General features: G+C 34.9%; 1 pseudogene; it reads left to right on the top strand.

Moving 5' to 3' along the window:
* The first annotated feature begins 513 nt into the window (after positions 1-513).
* Positions 514-1,715, top strand: LOC109459734 (trifunctional enzyme subunit beta, mitochondrial-like; annotated as a pseudogene).
* Positions 1,716-18,253: the final 16,538 nt, after the last annotated feature.

The following is an 18,253-nucleotide window of genomic DNA, read 5'->3' as shown; positions in this document are numbered from 1 at the left end:
CCTTAAACGTGTCCTTCACTTCTGGCTAGCGGGGTACAAATGACTATTTTCTGGAAGTAGGGGGCCAACACCAACGGGTCAGATCCTGGGATTTCCAGTCAGGTAGCTGGCAGGCAGCCCTCGAGGTCCCCAGAAGTCCGTTGTAGGGACACAGTCTGAGAGAGCAGTGTCCAGGCTCTCGACCTCATGTGGAAATGTGCTGGCTCGGGTAGTAGACGGCCATCAGCTGTAACTAGTTGGCCATCAAATGCAACAAGTTAGCCATTAGCCACTAATATAACTGCCGTGGCTACACTAGCAAGTGTGGATTGTGGCTAGCAAGTGGAGTTGATTGGTTGGCAGAGAAGTGGATGGTGGATTGCAGCTCCTGCTTCCTGTGTCTCCAACCCAGCCGCCAGTAAGCATACAATGGTATGAAACCCCCATCCATGGCTCTGTTGGTGTTCCTTTTTGGCCTCACCATATCCTGCATTCTTATGTGGGGAGCGGGACCAGAGACTCCACATTACACCCATGGATCCCGCAGGCAGGTGTGAGGGGTCCTTTTTAGACTCAACCCAACTCTTGGTCCGTCAGTCATGTCACTTGGGTCCAAACATTACCTACAGCAGGATCCTGAGCAGATGCGCACTAAGGTTACACGCTTTTGGGATAACGTCCCTCCTGACATACACTTTTAAAAATCTTCCCAGTACATTAAAATGGGCACTCAATTTTTCTAAGACCTCTGAGCTGTTCCTCCCAGCTATGACCTGACTCAGCGGTACAGTCCAAATCAAAGAAGACCTTAGCCAAGCACAGTATAAGGAATACTGTGGTGGTAGATGGTGTTTGCAGTCCGTTTTTGCTATCAGGCACTTTGTGTAAAGACCTGATGCCACATGATTTGGCTGGAGCAGTGCTTTTCGAATTTATTGCTTTGGATCAATTTCTCAAAGGAACCTGTTGATTATATCATATTTAGTATAAGTTATACAGGAAGTGACAAAAAGCAGCGTGACTAGAAAGACTCCTGCTCACACTCGTCACCATGGCTTGCATTTCCACCAACCAAGCCATAACCACAAAGTTGGCTTGATCATTTTTGGCCAGTATGATGTGGTCATGGTAGGTGATCTAGGGTTAGTGTCTGACACCTCTATTTGTCACATGAGCAAAGTGATTCTTGATCTCAATCAGGCCAAGGATCTGGATCAGCAATTAACTTTAATCTGTCAGTTCAGATTGAATTTCCTACCATTTGAGCTTCTTGCAGAGGCTGAGTTCCCCACCAGTGAGACCATGAGCCACACTGTAGACCAAGTGGCTGCTGCCTGTGCTGTTTCTCTACTGGAACAGGATGAGTCCTCACTGGGCTTGCACACTGGCCAAGAAGCTAAAAGATGAACTTATTGATGTTGTACCCTTCAAAATACCTGGAAAACATACAGTCACCAAAGATAATGGTATTCATTCTTCCTCCCTGGAGCAGATGGCCAAACAAAAAACCTGCATTCATCAAACCCTATAGCTCAGCGACAGCTGAAAATTCTTTCCTGACCAATAGTACATCTGAAGTGTTCATTATGGCAGAGTAAAAAGCTCTGGCCATATGGATTGTAAACCGAAGGCATATTTGAAGGTTTTTGTGTATGTCTCAGGATCCAAAAGATCGAATGCTACTCAGACCAATATATGCTACTCCAAAAATTCTAAAAAAGTCAGGCTTACAATGAATAGCATTGATGCTTTTGATTCAATGAAGTTTTCCTAGGTCAGTTTTGACTAATTTTTTTAAGTCATGGATTCTGATGGGTAGGAAAACCAAGGTTGGACATGTATAGCAGCTTTATTCATACTTGCCCAAACTTGAAAGTAACCAAGATGTCCTCCATTAGGTGAATAGATAAACTGCAGTATATCCAAACAATGAAATATTGTTCAGCACTAAAAATAAGTAAGTTATCAAGCCATGAAAAGACATGGAGGAACCTTAAATGCATATTACTAAGTGAAGGAAGGCAATGTGAGAAGTCTTTATACTGTGTGATTTCAACTCTGTGATATCCTGGAAAAGGCAAAACAATAGAGATAATAAAAAGATCAGGGTTTCCAGGGGGGTATCATGGGAGAGAGGAATGAATAGGTGGAGCAGAGAGAGTTTTAGGGCATGAAAATCCATATTATAATGTTGAATACATATGTATCATTATACATGTGTCCAAACACACAGAATGTACACCAAGAGTGAACCCTAGTGTAAACTATGGACTTTGGGCGATTATGATGTGTCCTGTTCACCAATTGTAACAAATGTACCACTGTGATGGGGGACGTTGATAATGGGGGAAGCGGTGCATGTGTTGGGGGCAGGGGCTATTTGGGAAATCTCTGTACCTTCCCCACAATTTGTTGTGAACCCAAAACTACTCTCAAAAGAGTCTTAAACAAATTTTAAAATCACATATTTAAGAGAAAAGGAAAGGTAGGTTTGTTTAAGAGGTGAAGAGGGGAAGAAGAAACTCATGCTGGGCTTGTAGGCCTTTAGGAGAACTAAAGTATCTTTAGGAGAAGGCTTGAGAAATAAGGTCTCTGTAATTGCTATTGTAATCAGTTCTAGACCTTACGTACTCATTCAAATGCTTCCACTTCTTAATGATAGCAGTTCTAATTTCCAAATATGTGGGGAAAAACACCACTGGCACCAAGCTGTTTCTTCCTATCCCTTTCACACATGTATTTAGGACCCCTAAATACTAAATTCCTAAAACATTTTCAAAGAATCTATTTCAATTCCTTCTTATACATTTATATATCCAACCATCTGTCTATTTACCTACCTACATTTCTACTACCTACTTACCTACCTACGGTATTATCTCTCTCTCTCTCTTTCTCTCTCTCTCTCTCTATATATATATATGGAGAAATATATATATATATATATATATATATATAAATATATATGTATAATTAATGTATATTTAAATATATTTATTAAAATATATATTTAATAAATATATATTATATATATTTAATATATATATCACTATATGGTGATATATCTATTTGTGTGTGGATATATGTATATATATAAATATATATATTAGTATATATCAATTCTCAGAAAGAGTTGCATATGGCACACACCTTAGTGCAAATTATTCTTTGTTGGTCATTTATAAAATGCTGAAATCTCTGTGATCTTTTGTCAGTGATTAATTGATTTGATTCCTATTGTCCAATTATGACAACTCTACTTTAGGGACAGGTAAAAAATAAGTAATCTTTATGATTTTGCATCTTTTCTTATTTAGGTGCATTTAAGATGTATGTAAAACCCAAGAATGTTTGCTAATATGATATTAAAATCATTCTATGGAGAAATTGTCACTGCAATATAAAACCATCATTGTGTATCTTCAATTTGGCTTGTTGGGTAAAGTCTTTTGGTTTGTTTTAATATTAGTTTGGATTCAGAATCATACCTATTTTGAAACTCTATTTTCTCTTAGTTCATAGTCAAATTTATTCTGTTATCATTTGAGCTGAATCCACTTTATTCTTAACAGGATGAGACTTTTTCTTTCTAAGCTAAACTCAGTTTCAGGCATTTGCACAATACTTACCAATGAAGATGAAAAATTCCGATGTAGAGTTAGATTTGATAGCTTTATGTTTTGAAAATCCTCTTTATTTTTAATCCTCCTTGTACATATTTTCACAGAATGCAATTCAGTGTTTGAGGTAAACTCAAATACTGAAATTCACAGTTTATGAGAAACTTTAAACTATGTTTAAACATACCATTGAGATGTGGGGAAAAAAATCTAGACTACCATAGGAAACCATACCCAGGAGACTAAGACAAACTTTTATCTACTCGGGAAAATTATGTAATTATTATTTGATATAATTTATAGTGCTGTTTCATATTATAAAACCAATAATTGTTGAGGCTTTAAAAATGTTAAAAACATCCAAAGTTTTAAAAAGTATCTTTTTTTTTTTTTTTTTGCTTATTCACAGTTTATATTTGCAGTATAACTGAAAATTTTAAATTCAGTTGTTTTCCATTTATATATCATTTCAAAAAGTGTTTATTGGGACTATTTTATAAATATAAGAATTGTTTAATATATTTATATCTGATGTTTTATCATCAAGAATAGGATACACTGTAATTATAATATTTTCAGTGTATATTTTAAATTCTTCTATCTCCATATTCTCAAGTGGCTGGAAATATTATAGGAGGGTGTGATTTAGGAAATCAAAAAAGGGAAAGGGGGAACTTTAAAAATCTATTGCTTCTTAGAGTAAGAGAGGAAAAAAAATGAAGGGGGGGATGAATGAAAATAATAAAGTCCTTTTTAGATCAAAATGCCTGCTACTTGAATAGAAAGAATAGAGATGATTAGATGATAGATTAGATAGATAGGTAGGTAGATAGACAGACAGATAGATAATGGGTTGATTGTATCCCCCTCCCCCAAATTCATATATTGAAGTCCTAACCAGTACTTCAAAATGTGACTATATTTGAAGATGGGGCTGTGAAAGAAGGTAGTTAAGTTAAAATGAGGCCATCAGGATCGACCCCAATCCAATCTCACTGGTGACCTTATAAGAAGAGGAAATTTGGACATACAGAGACACCAGGGGTGCACTTCCACAGAGGGACAACCATCTACAACATCTAGAAGCAGCAAGAGGGAGTCCAAGGAAAGAGGCCTCAGGAGAAATCAGCATCGCTGACACCTTGATCTTGGACTTCCAGCCTCTACAACTATGAGAAAATACATTTTTGTTGTTTAAGCCACCAAATCTGTGGTATTTTGCTGTGGCATCCTGAGCAAAATAAAACAATAGATGTTTTTCCTGTCCCCATTTTGGATTCTGTGAGGAGACTGCCTTTTTCAGTGTCCCTGCATTAATCTGGAGCAGGCCAACAGAGAAACGTGCCACCAAGGATTATGCTCACAATTTCCCTAGACTCCTGCAATTTAGGTAACAGCTTTTCTGGTGTGCTCGTTGTGGGAGACAAAGATAGTCTATGGAAGGGCTCTTCTGAAGGTCCTTCACTGCAGTAAGTGGTCAAATGACCCTAAATGGAGCCTGAGGGCTGGGATGACCTAAGCCATAAATACAATGGAGGCTGTGACCGTGTCACAGAAAATCTGCAGTGGCAGCAAGAAATGATACTGTTCTCTATGCCCTATTTCAGAAAATAAAAGCAAGTCATTCTATGTAGCCAGAATTCACCTTAATACAAAAACTAGGCAAAGACATTGCAAGAAAGGAAAACTACACACTAATATCTCTCATGAACATAGATGCAGAATATTCAAAATATTAGCTAATGCAATCCAACAGTGTATAAAAAGAATTACACACAATTATCACATGGGATTTATTCCATGTATGCAATGGAGGCAGAGATTGAATTTAAGCAGCCACAAACCAAGGAATACGTGGTACCACCAGAATCTGGAAGAGGAAAGGAAGGATTGACCTCTAGAAACTTTGGAGAAACGAGAGCCCTTCTGGCACCTTGATTCAGACTTTTGTCCTCCAGAACTGTTGAAAGAATAACTTTCTGTTAAGCCAGCAAGTTTATAGTAATTCATTACAGCAGACACAGGAAAAATGATATAGTACCTAATGAACTAACTCAGTATTTTGAATCCAAATATCTTACACTCCTTTGGAGATATTCATCAAGTGCTGAAGATTACTGAGAAAGACTCTGCCCTAGTCATTCAAGATATATCCTACCCAGGATCTCTATTAGACACAGATTCAAGAGAGAAAAGGAATATGATTTAACTTTATGTGCCATTTAACTTTATGTACTATTTCCAGTGTACCAGTGTCATCAGAAAACATCCTAGCCAATGAAATTGGGAAAGCAGAAATGTGACTTGCATATTATTGCTTAGTGCAGACAATAGAAGAGTCACAGCAGACATGATAATAAAAGCTAGAAAGTCACTCTTTAAGCAGTGAAAGGAAACAGGGTAATAAGTCAACACTATTGGCTATTTCCTTAAAGATAATAAGAAGATTAATTTTACCTGGACTGAGCTGATTACCACATTCTGGATTTAAATGAATAAGGTTGTAAAAAATTGTTTTTACATTAAGAAATCTCCTATGTATTTGTTGTGGGTAGGATATGAGCATTGGAGACATATTTAGTAATGTATTACAACAGACTGAAAAATAGATTGAACAGATGGTATAATAAACCCAACAACTCAGCAGTGTTTATCCGTTATTAAAATTTTACAGAAATGCTGATTATTGCAGCTTTTTGGGCTTTTTGCCGAGATTTTTCAAAGGTGTTTAAAATACCTTTTGTAACATAAATTATCCCACAATTAATTATAACATTAATATTAAAAGGTAACCATCTTTTAATAACAAATATAACTACCTTGGTCACAAATAAAACAATATTAACTATCTTTTGAACTTGAAAAATCAATCTTTATCTATTGTGGTATTTATTTTGCATTTGTTTTATGATAACATCAAGATTACTTTTAGATAGTATGCATAAATATATTGACGTGTAGCAATCTATAATGAGTAATATTTCTAAGATACATTTTATAAAATACAATGGGAAATCATGCTGAAAAACATTACAATAGCAGAAATATTGCAAAAATATGTCATTAAAAGAAAAAAATTCAAAATAGTTATATGACATGATCCAAGTTATTAATAATATACCTGTACACGTACATTTGTGCATTTTTTTCATAAAATGCTATATAAGCATCAGAATATTCACAATGTTCATCTCTTTAGTTTTACTTCTCACTGAGTTTGATATTTTCTAAACTTAAGATGCACAAGAATTCTGCACCAATAAAAATGTATGTCTTTACTTTCTAGGTCATTCTAAAATAATTTTGGTTTTCTAAACCTGAGTTTCTCTGTATATCCTCCATAAAACCAAACAGGTCGACAAAGAAAGCAAATAAAACTGAAGATAACCATTACCTCAGCATATCAGGAGATACAGGCCACTACAAACCTCCATTTCTGCATAAGTAGAGAAATAGACATGATATTGCACTAGATGGCTCACACCAGGGCCCTGGATTGAGAAGACACAGAACCTGCAGAGACTGCAAGCAAAAGAGGGCTCAAGAGTAAGGGGCACAGAAAACATCATCCCAGGAAGAAAAATTCCTTTTGCTACATGCAAGAAAAAAGATAAAACCTGAAAAGTCTGAGACATGACAGATCTTAGCAGGGGATAAAGGGAAAACATTTGAACACATACAGTAACTGAGGTGGCATCATAAATATCAGTTGCTCCTGGGAGATTAGGAAGTAAATAGGAAAGGGAAAATAATGTGTGGACATGCAAAAGTGAATAGAAAGATAATAGAAAGGGGGGAAAATTAAGGGATCCTGAAGGAACAAAAGCAAAACACAGAGCTGAAAGACACACTCAATGCTACGTCGCACCTCCAAAGGAAAACGTTGTTAAAAAACAACATTTCATGTCACTGTATTGACTGAAGAGGGTAGTATTGAACTGATAGATAGTATTGAACTTGTAGATACCTCTAACCCCTAACTGCTGCCCCCAAAAGAAACAACAAACATATAAAACAGGGCAAATAACTATTAAAAAGATAATAGAAAGTGAGAATTAAAATATTTCAACAGATAAATTCCTCTAAAAAAAAAGCAGAAGAAAACAGAAAATGTTAAATTCAATGTAATATATTTAAGCAAGTATTTGGAAATATTAAAGGGGGAAAACAGCATAAATGAGAACTTCAAAAACTACACACGTAGATGGACAAAATCTAGGAAGATACAAAATAGTGACTGAATTTAAGATCAGAAATGAAGAAAAGGCAAAATTATATAAAAAATAAAGATCAAATCTCAAGATTTATAAGGGGAATAAATTCAACTCAAAATGAATAAGGGACATTGAAAAATACAGTAAGAAAACCAAGATAATGAAAGTGGAAGATAGCTTAAAAAGGCAAGTGAGAAAAGTAGTTCAAATTGAAGAGAAGCAAAGATCAAGTATATATGTAATTGGAGATTCTGAAGAAGAAAAATAAAAAGAGGAAGGAATAATAATTATAACTACAATCCACGAAAAATCTCTGTAATTAAAATATTTGTATTTATATACTGACAGGGCCAAACATATACCTAAGAAAAGTGACCATCAACAGTTGACTGAAAGACATACCCTAGTAATGTTTCTAGACTAAGTGCATTATTAGAAATTAAGAAAGAAAAAAAATATCCCCTGATCCCCTAGGGAAAAGAGCAAATTTTATATAAACAAATTTTTTTGAGTAATCTGCTAAAAGGTAAGCATATTCCAACACAAACATGACTGGGGAAACTTCAGCAAAAGAACTGATAGTAGGCATTTAATATATGCAATTATAGATTTATGACTAAGACAAAAGTTGGAGATAATGGAGTAAGAATAAGGAATAAATATTTTGACAAATTAGAAATTACTGACCTAAAATACAGACAATGAGAAGAGAAAGGCGAAAATAGAATAAATTCATCGATGTATAGTTAATAGGGGGTAATAGATGGGTATCAAAAGATACTATTTAAAAAGTGCTAACCAGATAGTATTAGGTCAAACATATGTAATTCTGATATTCAGCCATTTTTGAAATAGCAATTCAACTCCTAGATGTGTACCCTACGTAAACAAATGTTCATGTCCACTGAAAGATATACACAGGAATGTACATACAGCTTTTTTTAAAATAAAGTTTATTGGGGGTGACAATGGTGAGTAAAGTTACATAGGTTTCAGGTGTACAATTCTGTAATACATCATTTATATATCACATTGTGTGTTCATCACCCACAGTCTCTTTCCATCACCATATATTGGATCCTTTTTGCCCTCATCTACCACCCCTCTCCCCCCATACACTCTGGTAACTACTAAGCTATTATCTGTGTCTATGAGTTTTTATTTATTTGTTTGTCTTATTCCTTTTTTGTTTTCAGTTTTATATCCCACTGTTTTCTGTCTGACTTATTTCACTTAGCATAATAATCTCAAGATCCATCCATGTGGTCGCAAATGGCACTATTTCATCTTTTCTTAGGGCAGAATAGTATTCCATTGTGTATATAGGCCTCATTTTCTTTATCCAATCATCTATTGAAGCACATTTTGGTTGTTTCTATGTCTTGGCCACAGTAAATAAAGCTGCAATGAATAAAAGCCACAATGAGATATCACCTCACACCTGTTAGAATGGCTATCATCAATAAGACAAATAATAACAAGCACTGGAGAGGCTGTGGAGAAAAAGGAACCCTCCTCATACACTGTTGGTGGGAATGCAGATTGGTGCTGCTGCTATGGAAGGCAGTGTGGAGGTTTCTCAAAAAATTAAGAATAGAATTATCATATGACCCAGAAATGCCTCTCCTGGGTATTTACCCAAAAAATCTGAAAACATTTATCCATAAAGATATATGTGCTCTGATGCACATACAACTTTTATTTAGTAGAACCACACTGGGAATAACCCAAATACCCATGAAGAGTGTAATAGAAAAATATGTTGTGATATTTTCATACAGTGGTATAGCAGAGACAATAACAAGGAGAAATTGTCTGAAGTTCTAACATGTATGCATAGCATTACATTGAGCTAAAGAATACAGACACAAAAAATTGTATGCTGTATGACTACATTTATTTGAAGTTCAAAAGTAGGCACCTAAATCTATGGTAATAAAAGTTAATATACTGGCTACTTTTACAGAAAGATTAACTTGAGGCTTAAGGGGTTGGTTAAGATTTTGCTTACCTTGGCTCAGTCATCAATTCAAATGGAGGCTGCAGCCAAGAAACCAAGCGTAGGCTGAGAGTAGGAAGGGCAGCAATGGAAGAATTTGGAAAGATCACCAAAAGCAAAGATGTGTCATTAGAGACCAAGACTGAGATCATCTACACCTTTGTCTTCCCAATTACTATGTACAGATGCAAAAGCTGGACAGCGAAGAAGGCCAATAGGAAAAAAAAAAAAAAAGATTCATTGAAATACGGTGTTAGAGGAGAGCTCTATGGATACCCTGGCGCACCAGAAAGACGAACAAGTGCGTTTTAGGGCAAATCAAGCCCGAAACATCACTGGAGGCAAAAATGACAAACTGAAGCTGTCTTACTTTGGGCACATCACCAGAAGGCAGGGTTCTTTGGAAAAGACAGTAACACTGGGAAAGGCAGCAGGAAAAAAGGAAGCCCAATTGTGAGATGGATTGACTCCTTAAAAGAGGCCGTAAGCATGAGTCTCCAGGAGCTGAGCAGGGCTGTTGAGGACAGGACACTGTGGATGTCACTCATTCATAGGGTCACCAGGAGTTGGCACCGACTCAACAGCATCTAACATAACACATTGCCCAATGTCTTAAAGTGATGATGATATAAGGGAATATATTTGCATAAATTCATCAATTTGTACATTTAATTTTTGTTCACTTTATGTAAACTACACTTACACAAAATTTTAAGAAAATATTTAATCTGAGTAAATACTATAAAAAGTTCATATTGTTAAGGTAAATAGATGATAAAAAAGTCATTCAGAATACTTTTTTTTTTAACTTTAGTTTCTTTAGTATGCTAATTACCAGTGATCAACACCTGAGCCTAGAAATTCCTATTCAACTTTATAGGATTGTTCTACCAAACTCCTCCCTTTCCATCAACCCCCTTTACTTTCTTGTTCCTTGCGAATCCTTTCTTGTGTCCTCAGGTCAGAAAGTTGGGTTTTAGATACCTTGCCCCTGCCCCATGCTTCCACAGCTGTGCCTCTGGGTCAAAAAGTTGGAAAAATAAGGAGGATTTGTCCCATTCTCCTAAGATTATAGCTTCACTGATCAGTGATGAACTTACCTTTCCCTGAGATATGTGGCTTCTGTGGATTCCTGTATCAGCTGGTGCAACTATGGCACCATTGAACTGCTTAGGACCCAAGAGAATGGAAAAATGAAAAAGAAAGTTCCAAGGATTTATGCACTCTGAGTGTTAGCAGTTCCCCAACACATAAACTCTATAGTCAGCATTAGGTTATTATTCAGATTAAGGGAAAATAAATGTCCAAAATTGTATATGTTGGTGTGCTTGCATGTATATGTATGTGACAACTTTTACTGTGTTATCCCACAGAAAAGCATAACTTAATTTTATGTATGTATCATTGGACCTACTCTTCAAACTTTTTGTCATTGAACTGAGTTCCTTTATGCCTTTACTGAAAACAGATAAATCAATGTTTGAATCTTAACAGTGAAGGATTTTTAATGTATGAGGAAATACAAGAACACTTTAGAGTTGTTCAAAGTATGCCCCAAATTTCTGTACTGTTTCTACTTTGGTATGTTTAAAACTTTTAATTGCTTAGTTTGTTTTAAGTCTCTCAGCTGTGAAATGTTTATATTGTAAGAGAAGTAGTATTCTTCCTACAATATGTCTGTTACACAAGGAAATCAGCATCAAGTATGAGTTGTATAAGTCATAATAGCAAAAAATAAGTATTTTGAATTAAATACAATATGTTCTGCTGAAGAATAAAATGACATATTTTGATCAAATCTTGAGGAAAAAGAAGCCAATCCATTTTAACAACTTCAAAGACATTTCAGTAATATTCAGTTCTCTTTATTTGATAAATCATCCTGCAGGTTTTATTAAAAACATATTTAAACAGAGAACAAAACCATATGGCCATGTAACTTTTGCTTAGTTTATTATTGACAGTATTTATCATTAAATTGTACTAATTCTTTATTGAAAACATTTGAGGAAAATGTATAATATACTTTTACAAATACAAAATACTAATTAATTTATTGCGGAATACATTGTTTTCATTCATTTTGAAATTAAATAAGAGTTTTAATACTATACCTATTATGCCTATATCTTATTTTTTCTCTTATTAAAATAAAATTTGATATTAAAATAGTTTTATATTTACAGACAAGTTTTAAAATTAGTGAAGAATTCCCATATACTCCACACCTAGCTTTACCTATTAGTAACGTCTTACATTAGTGTGGTATATTTGTCACACTAATGAGCCAATATTGATAAATTATTATTAATGAAGTCTATACTTCATATGGATCTCCTTAAGTTTTAGATAATGTACTTTGTGTTCCAGGATCCCATCTATGGTAAAACATTACATTTAGTCATCATGTCTCTGTAGACCCTCTAGACTGATATTTTTTTCAGACTTTTTGATGACCTTGACAGTTTTAAGGAGTACTGATAAGGTATCTTATAGGCTGTCCTTCAATTTGCGTTTGCCTGATTTTTTTTTTTTCCCTTCCTCTCAGTGTTAGACAAGGCTCATGCATTTTTGGGGAAGAAAACCACAGAGGTCAAGTGCAATTCTCATCACAACTTATCAAAGGTATATGCTATCAATATCACTTATCATTATTGATATTAACCTTCATCATCTGGATGACACAGTGCTTGTCATAATTCTCCACTATAACGTTACTAGTTTTTTTTTTTCCTTTTCGCAAGGAAATCACTTTGTGTATCCCACATGTTAAAAAGAGCGAGTTATGGCCTCTTCCTTGAATAAAGAATATCTATGTAAATTATTTAGAATTCTGCACATATTTGCCTATCCTCCCCTTTTCCCCATTTTATTTATCTATTTGATCATGTTTTTTTTTTCCATCAGTATGGACTCATGAGTATTTATTTTATACATTGGGTTATAATCCAATAGGATATTAGTTATTTTATTGTTTTGGCCATTGGGGGCTCTGTAATGTGGCTCCTGCGTCCTTTTAAAATACCCCACCATCATATATATATATATATATATATTTTTACTTACTGGCACAGCAAGATGTTCCATGTTAATCTTTGATTTTCCATGCCCCACTTTAGAATCGGCTATATCTCCATGGAACAATGGTTCCTTTTATTTGAGAATGGTATTAGAAATGAATATCTTTGCACTTGTGTGTTTTTATTTTAATGATGAAATGGTACATTATACTGGTTAAAAAAACCCATATAATAGAAAATATGTTCAATGAAAAGTACATATTTCTCCCACATTCACAGTCCTCTTTGCTGTTTTTAACCAAATGTACTCTATGTTTCAAATATTTTCTAAACAACTGTGCATCTAATGCTAATTATTTTCCTATCTATTATTCTTAGTTACATAAACAAAAAGGTAGAGGACACACTCACTGACTCTTGTTTCTTTTCACATAGATGGATAGGTAGAGAAAGATAGTCCATTGTTCAGACAGACCTTAATTAAAAAAAAAAAATTAAATTCAACAATGAACGTTTACTTTGTGTCTGTCTTGTTGATATTTTACAAACATCACTATGATAACTATATAATTTCATACATTAATATAAAATTTTTAATGAAAAGTGGCAAATATGAATGGCTATGGAATTACATTTAGCAGCTGAACAAAAATCTAGCCAAATAGGACATAGCCTTTTGGGTCGTATACCCTCAGCAGAGTGCTAACAAAATCTTCTCCTTGACCAGGAAGCTCTAATTGTTACATGGTTGAATACATGTTTCTGTCCACCTTTCAAATCTCCCATAAACATGTAGATAATCATGGCGTGGAATCTCTTGTGTGACATTCTTTCCATGTTTTTTGGCCATGTCCAACCCCAACGAATCTTTCTGTAGGATACTTAGAACTTCAGAATCACATGTGCTTTGGTGCTCCCCTTGTCTCTGAGTTTCTCCAATAAGCTCTACTTTATATTAATACCACATGGCAGTTGTGGTTCATCTAGTATCCCTGTGAAGAATATTTTAGATCCGAATGAGAACTTACACATATTACCTGTATGAGGTCAGCCAGAAGCCATAATCGTTTCAATGATAGTGAAAACCAAAAGTGCAGATAACCCAAGGTTAAGTCAGGAATAGATTTGGCTGCTTCCACTAGGCAGACACTCATGTAAGCTGACCGGCTAATGTGAAAATGTAGAAGTGATTTTTCCTTTTCAGATCAGAGGCAAGAGACAAACAAGAGACCAAAACTAGGGCTGAAACTCAATTTTCCATTACCTTTCCAGGAGGAATCTAAATACCTTTGTGAGCTTACTGCGTACCGAACTTACAGGTTATAATCATGGCCATCATCATCATCATTTGCATGGACTATGCTTTCTCCTTGTTAGATACTGTGCAGATGCAGATGTGTGAATATACTAATCAAACGTGTCCCCTGTGACCCTACTGTTAGCTTCTAGAGTGGTCACACAGATTCAGGGCCAAGAATATCTGTATTCCTTATATCTACCAAAGATACGATGAACTAATGTCTGCAAAACAAAAAAAAAAATGTCCTTCTCTTACAAAATAGAAGATGGGTGTTAGGCATCATTTTCTGGAAGCCATTCCGTTTGGCAGTGCACTATAAACCACCAAAGCTTTAACAAGAACATCACCATTTTTGAGCCTATAGAAAATGAATATTTTGCCGCCTTTACTAGCATTTGGATGCAGCTTTTGACATTGCTAATGCCTTCTTTTCAATACTGATCCAAAAGACAACAATCAATATGCTTACCTCAAGAAGGGCCATGCATTTGGCATCCTTCCACAGAGATATTTTAATCCTCTTAAATTATATCATCAGTGGAATGGACAAATCTTTACACAATATGGACTAGTAGTTGGTGTCCAAATATTTAATTATATTTGTATTTTTTTTTATGTTGGCCACCTTCCCTAGCACTGCATAATATTTCATGCTTTCCAAGTACTGCATATTCACGAATGAGAGAACAAAAAAAGAAAACAAAAAACAAAAAACACAGTTGTACAATGTGGATGTGTAATTTTAGTACCTAAGAAACCACTGGATTTGCAGATTTAACTGTAAAGTAATTGGTTTCCTTGAATGTTGTAAAATTCATACCTGAAAATTTAACTAAATTTTTTCCACCAAGTAATCAACAAGTATTTCAGATTGAGTGGAGAGTCTAGAAAGCATCCTATTACCCCCTAAAAAGATTCTGAATATATATATATATATATATATATATATATATATATATACATATATATATAGTATATATGTGTATATGTGTGTGTGTGTATATATATATATATATATATATATATATATATATATATATATATAGTATTTAGCTTTCAACCTAGATTTTTTAAAACAGCCTAAATAACACAGCATAATATTATTTTACAAAATGTTATTGGAAGGATATCAAATACTGTAAGGAAAATGTAATGCACGTGAAGTGAAAAGCAGGAAGATCATTCCTGGCTTAGTTTCTGCTAGTGGTATGTTTGCTCTCTCTTTAGAGCCCCAGGATGTATACTTCTAAGAAATTTTGTACACTTGGTGTTTTCAGTCTCCACTTCTATAAATTTCATTTTTCTTAGCACAGTAGACTCATGATCCTGGGTATTGTAAAATATGATTGTTAAAATATTGATTTCCCAAATGGGCAAAACAAGTGGCACTACGTAACTATTTTATGTTCTCTTTTGTCCTGTCATTACTTCCTGTTAGCAAACACCTAAGAGGTATGCTATAACCTCCCTTACGATTCTCTTTGCCTTTTTGGCAGAACAAGTGGTACAGTGCTAGAGCTCTAAGTTCAAGGCAACTCAATTAATATATACATAGAACATCTTAGATACCATAAAACTAGTATAGCCTCTGAACACAATGGCAATCATAATAATAAAATTGAAATGTTGACTAAAGTGAAGGGGCAGAAGAGTGTTGTTACCTAAAAACAGCCAAACTTTACAATGACTTATGGGATTTAATTTAAACACGATATGAGTGAGTTTAATAAATTGTAGGATGTATTAGAGGACAAGAAATTTGACTTTCTATCACCCATGTAATTGAACCGTTTCAAACTTTTTGGTCTCAGTACATCTTTACACTCAAAAGTTACTGAGGACCCACAAAACCTATGTTTATGTGGGTTATAGCTATCATTATTTATCCTATTAATATTAAAATGGAAATTTTAAACATATCCATTTATTGAAATAATTAAGAAAAGCAATAATAAATCTATGATGAACAACAGTAATAAACAAATCTAAGAGAATCTGTTGCTAACCCACTTGTCTTAAAAGAATTACTAAAAGAAAATCTTCAGGCTGAAAGCAAGTGACACCAGTTAGTAAGTCAAATTCACACACACAAAAAAAGGGTGTCAAGAAAGGAAATTATGTAGGTAGTAATAAGAGACAATAAAATCCTATATTTCTCCTTTCTCCTCTTAACAGTTTCATTACATAAAATAATATGTGTATAATTGTATTGCTGGGCTCTAACTACAGGAATGTAAAATATTTGGCAATAATAGCACAAAGGATGAAGGTGGAACAAAACTGTGTAGCAGTAAGGAAGTGATACCTGACAGTCACTCAGATCATAGGAAGAAGTGAGCAGAACCAGAAGGGTAAATATAAAGTTAATATAACTAATTCCATAAATATAAACTTACCTTTCTTTCTTCTCACAGCTTCTTTAAAAACAGGAAATTTTATAGAGGAAAATTTTATAAAGTAGTAACTATAAAAATGGGTTCATAACATTTGTAGCTATAATATGTATACCACTAATAACACAGCAAACAAAGGTAAGGCATGGATCATATAACAATAAAATTTCTCCATTTAACTCTTTTTAAGTTATTATATGCTTGAAGTAGACTATGTTGAGATATGCATTAGTCAGGGTTCTTTCTCCAGAGAAATAGAACCAACAAAATCGTGTAAATATATAGAAAGAGGTTTATTTTAAGGAACGGACTTACACCATCATGGGGGATGGCCTGTCCTCAATCTGCAGGCCTTAGGTGTCACCCATCCTGAGACACAGTACCGCTACATTTGTGAACCTGTGAAACACAAGAAACAAGTTATTTGCTCCGAAAATACAAGGATAGGACAAGCATAGGAAAACAGTTATAGACATTTCAATTGAAAAGGGGAGAAAATGGAAGGAAAAAGGGATCACTAGTCCTAAGAAATTTTGAATTCCAGCCTGTCAAACCATACTAGGTTTCCAGGCCTGTTTATAATCCTCTATACTTCGAAGCTCTGCCCTGTGGTTTCACAGCTTCTTCCTCCAGGTGTGGCTCCAACTTCAAAGTCATCCTTCCTTTTACTTGAAAGGCAGCAAGTGTTTTAAGCTGAGTAGTTTTATCTGCCTATTTCTGGCCTATATAATTTTGAGAATCTGGAATCCTCTTATTTTGTCCTCTGTGTACCTGTCAGCCCAAACTGGGTATAAAATTCTCATGAATCATGTGATCTTCTATGTATGTCACAAAGATTAACTCCATTAGACAAGAGCTCCCACACAAATCTTTCGGGGATGATCTTGTATCTGTTCCTGGCTTCCTCTGAGGTCGCTGAGAGGACCCCGGAGTTGCATGACTAATCTCCACAGAGCCCCCTGAGTGACTGCTTACTTTGATTTTTTGGCCCTTCTGAGGAACCGACTAAAGGTTGTCCACCTTTTGGGCTTCTCTGTAGAGCACTTTTCTAACAGTGAATCTCCTACTTTTAACAATTTTTGCAATCTGGATAGACTGAGAATTTCCCCAACAATCAAGTACTGGTTTCTTTTTGCTTCACAATTCTTGCTTTCTTCTATCTCTTCTCACATTTTCTTATAAGCAGCAAGAAGAACCCACAGCAAACCTCAAACTCTTTGCTTGGAAAACTCTTCAGCTAAATACACAAGTTTGTTGTTTACAAAATTTGTTTTTCAAACAACTACAGACCACCGTTCAGCTTAGTTTTCCTCTAGTTTCAATTGACGTCTAGCCCATTTCCACCTAAGCTCTCTCTAGCAGTGCCTTCAAAGTTCTTCTAAAAACAGTCTGTTCATGATGATATATGTTTTCTCTAACATGCACCCATTTCCTACCATATCCTTACTCACAGAGTTAACATTCATGTTTTCATAAACGCTTTGTTCAAGGCAATCTAGCCTTATTCTATCATGATCCTCACTATTCTTTCAGCCTCTTCTCATCACCCAGTTCCAAAGTTACTTCCACATTTGTACGTTAGGTACAGTAGCATCCAAGTTCCAGGTACCAAAATCTGTTTTAGGTTCCCACTGATGCTATAACAAATTGCCAAAACTCAGTGGCTTAAACCAACTTAACTTTATAACCTTCCAATTCTGTAGGTCAGAAATCTGACACAGGTCCTAC

Source organism: Rhinolophus sinicus, chromosome 15 (genome assembly GCF_057876585.1).
Source record: "Rhinolophus sinicus isolate RSI-liver-muscle chromosome 15, RSI-T2T, whole genome shotgun sequence".
NCBI classification, from domain to species: Eukaryota; Metazoa; Chordata; class Mammalia; order Chiroptera; family Rhinolophidae; genus Rhinolophus; species Rhinolophus sinicus.
This window is presented reverse-complemented; position numbering and strand designations above follow the sequence as displayed.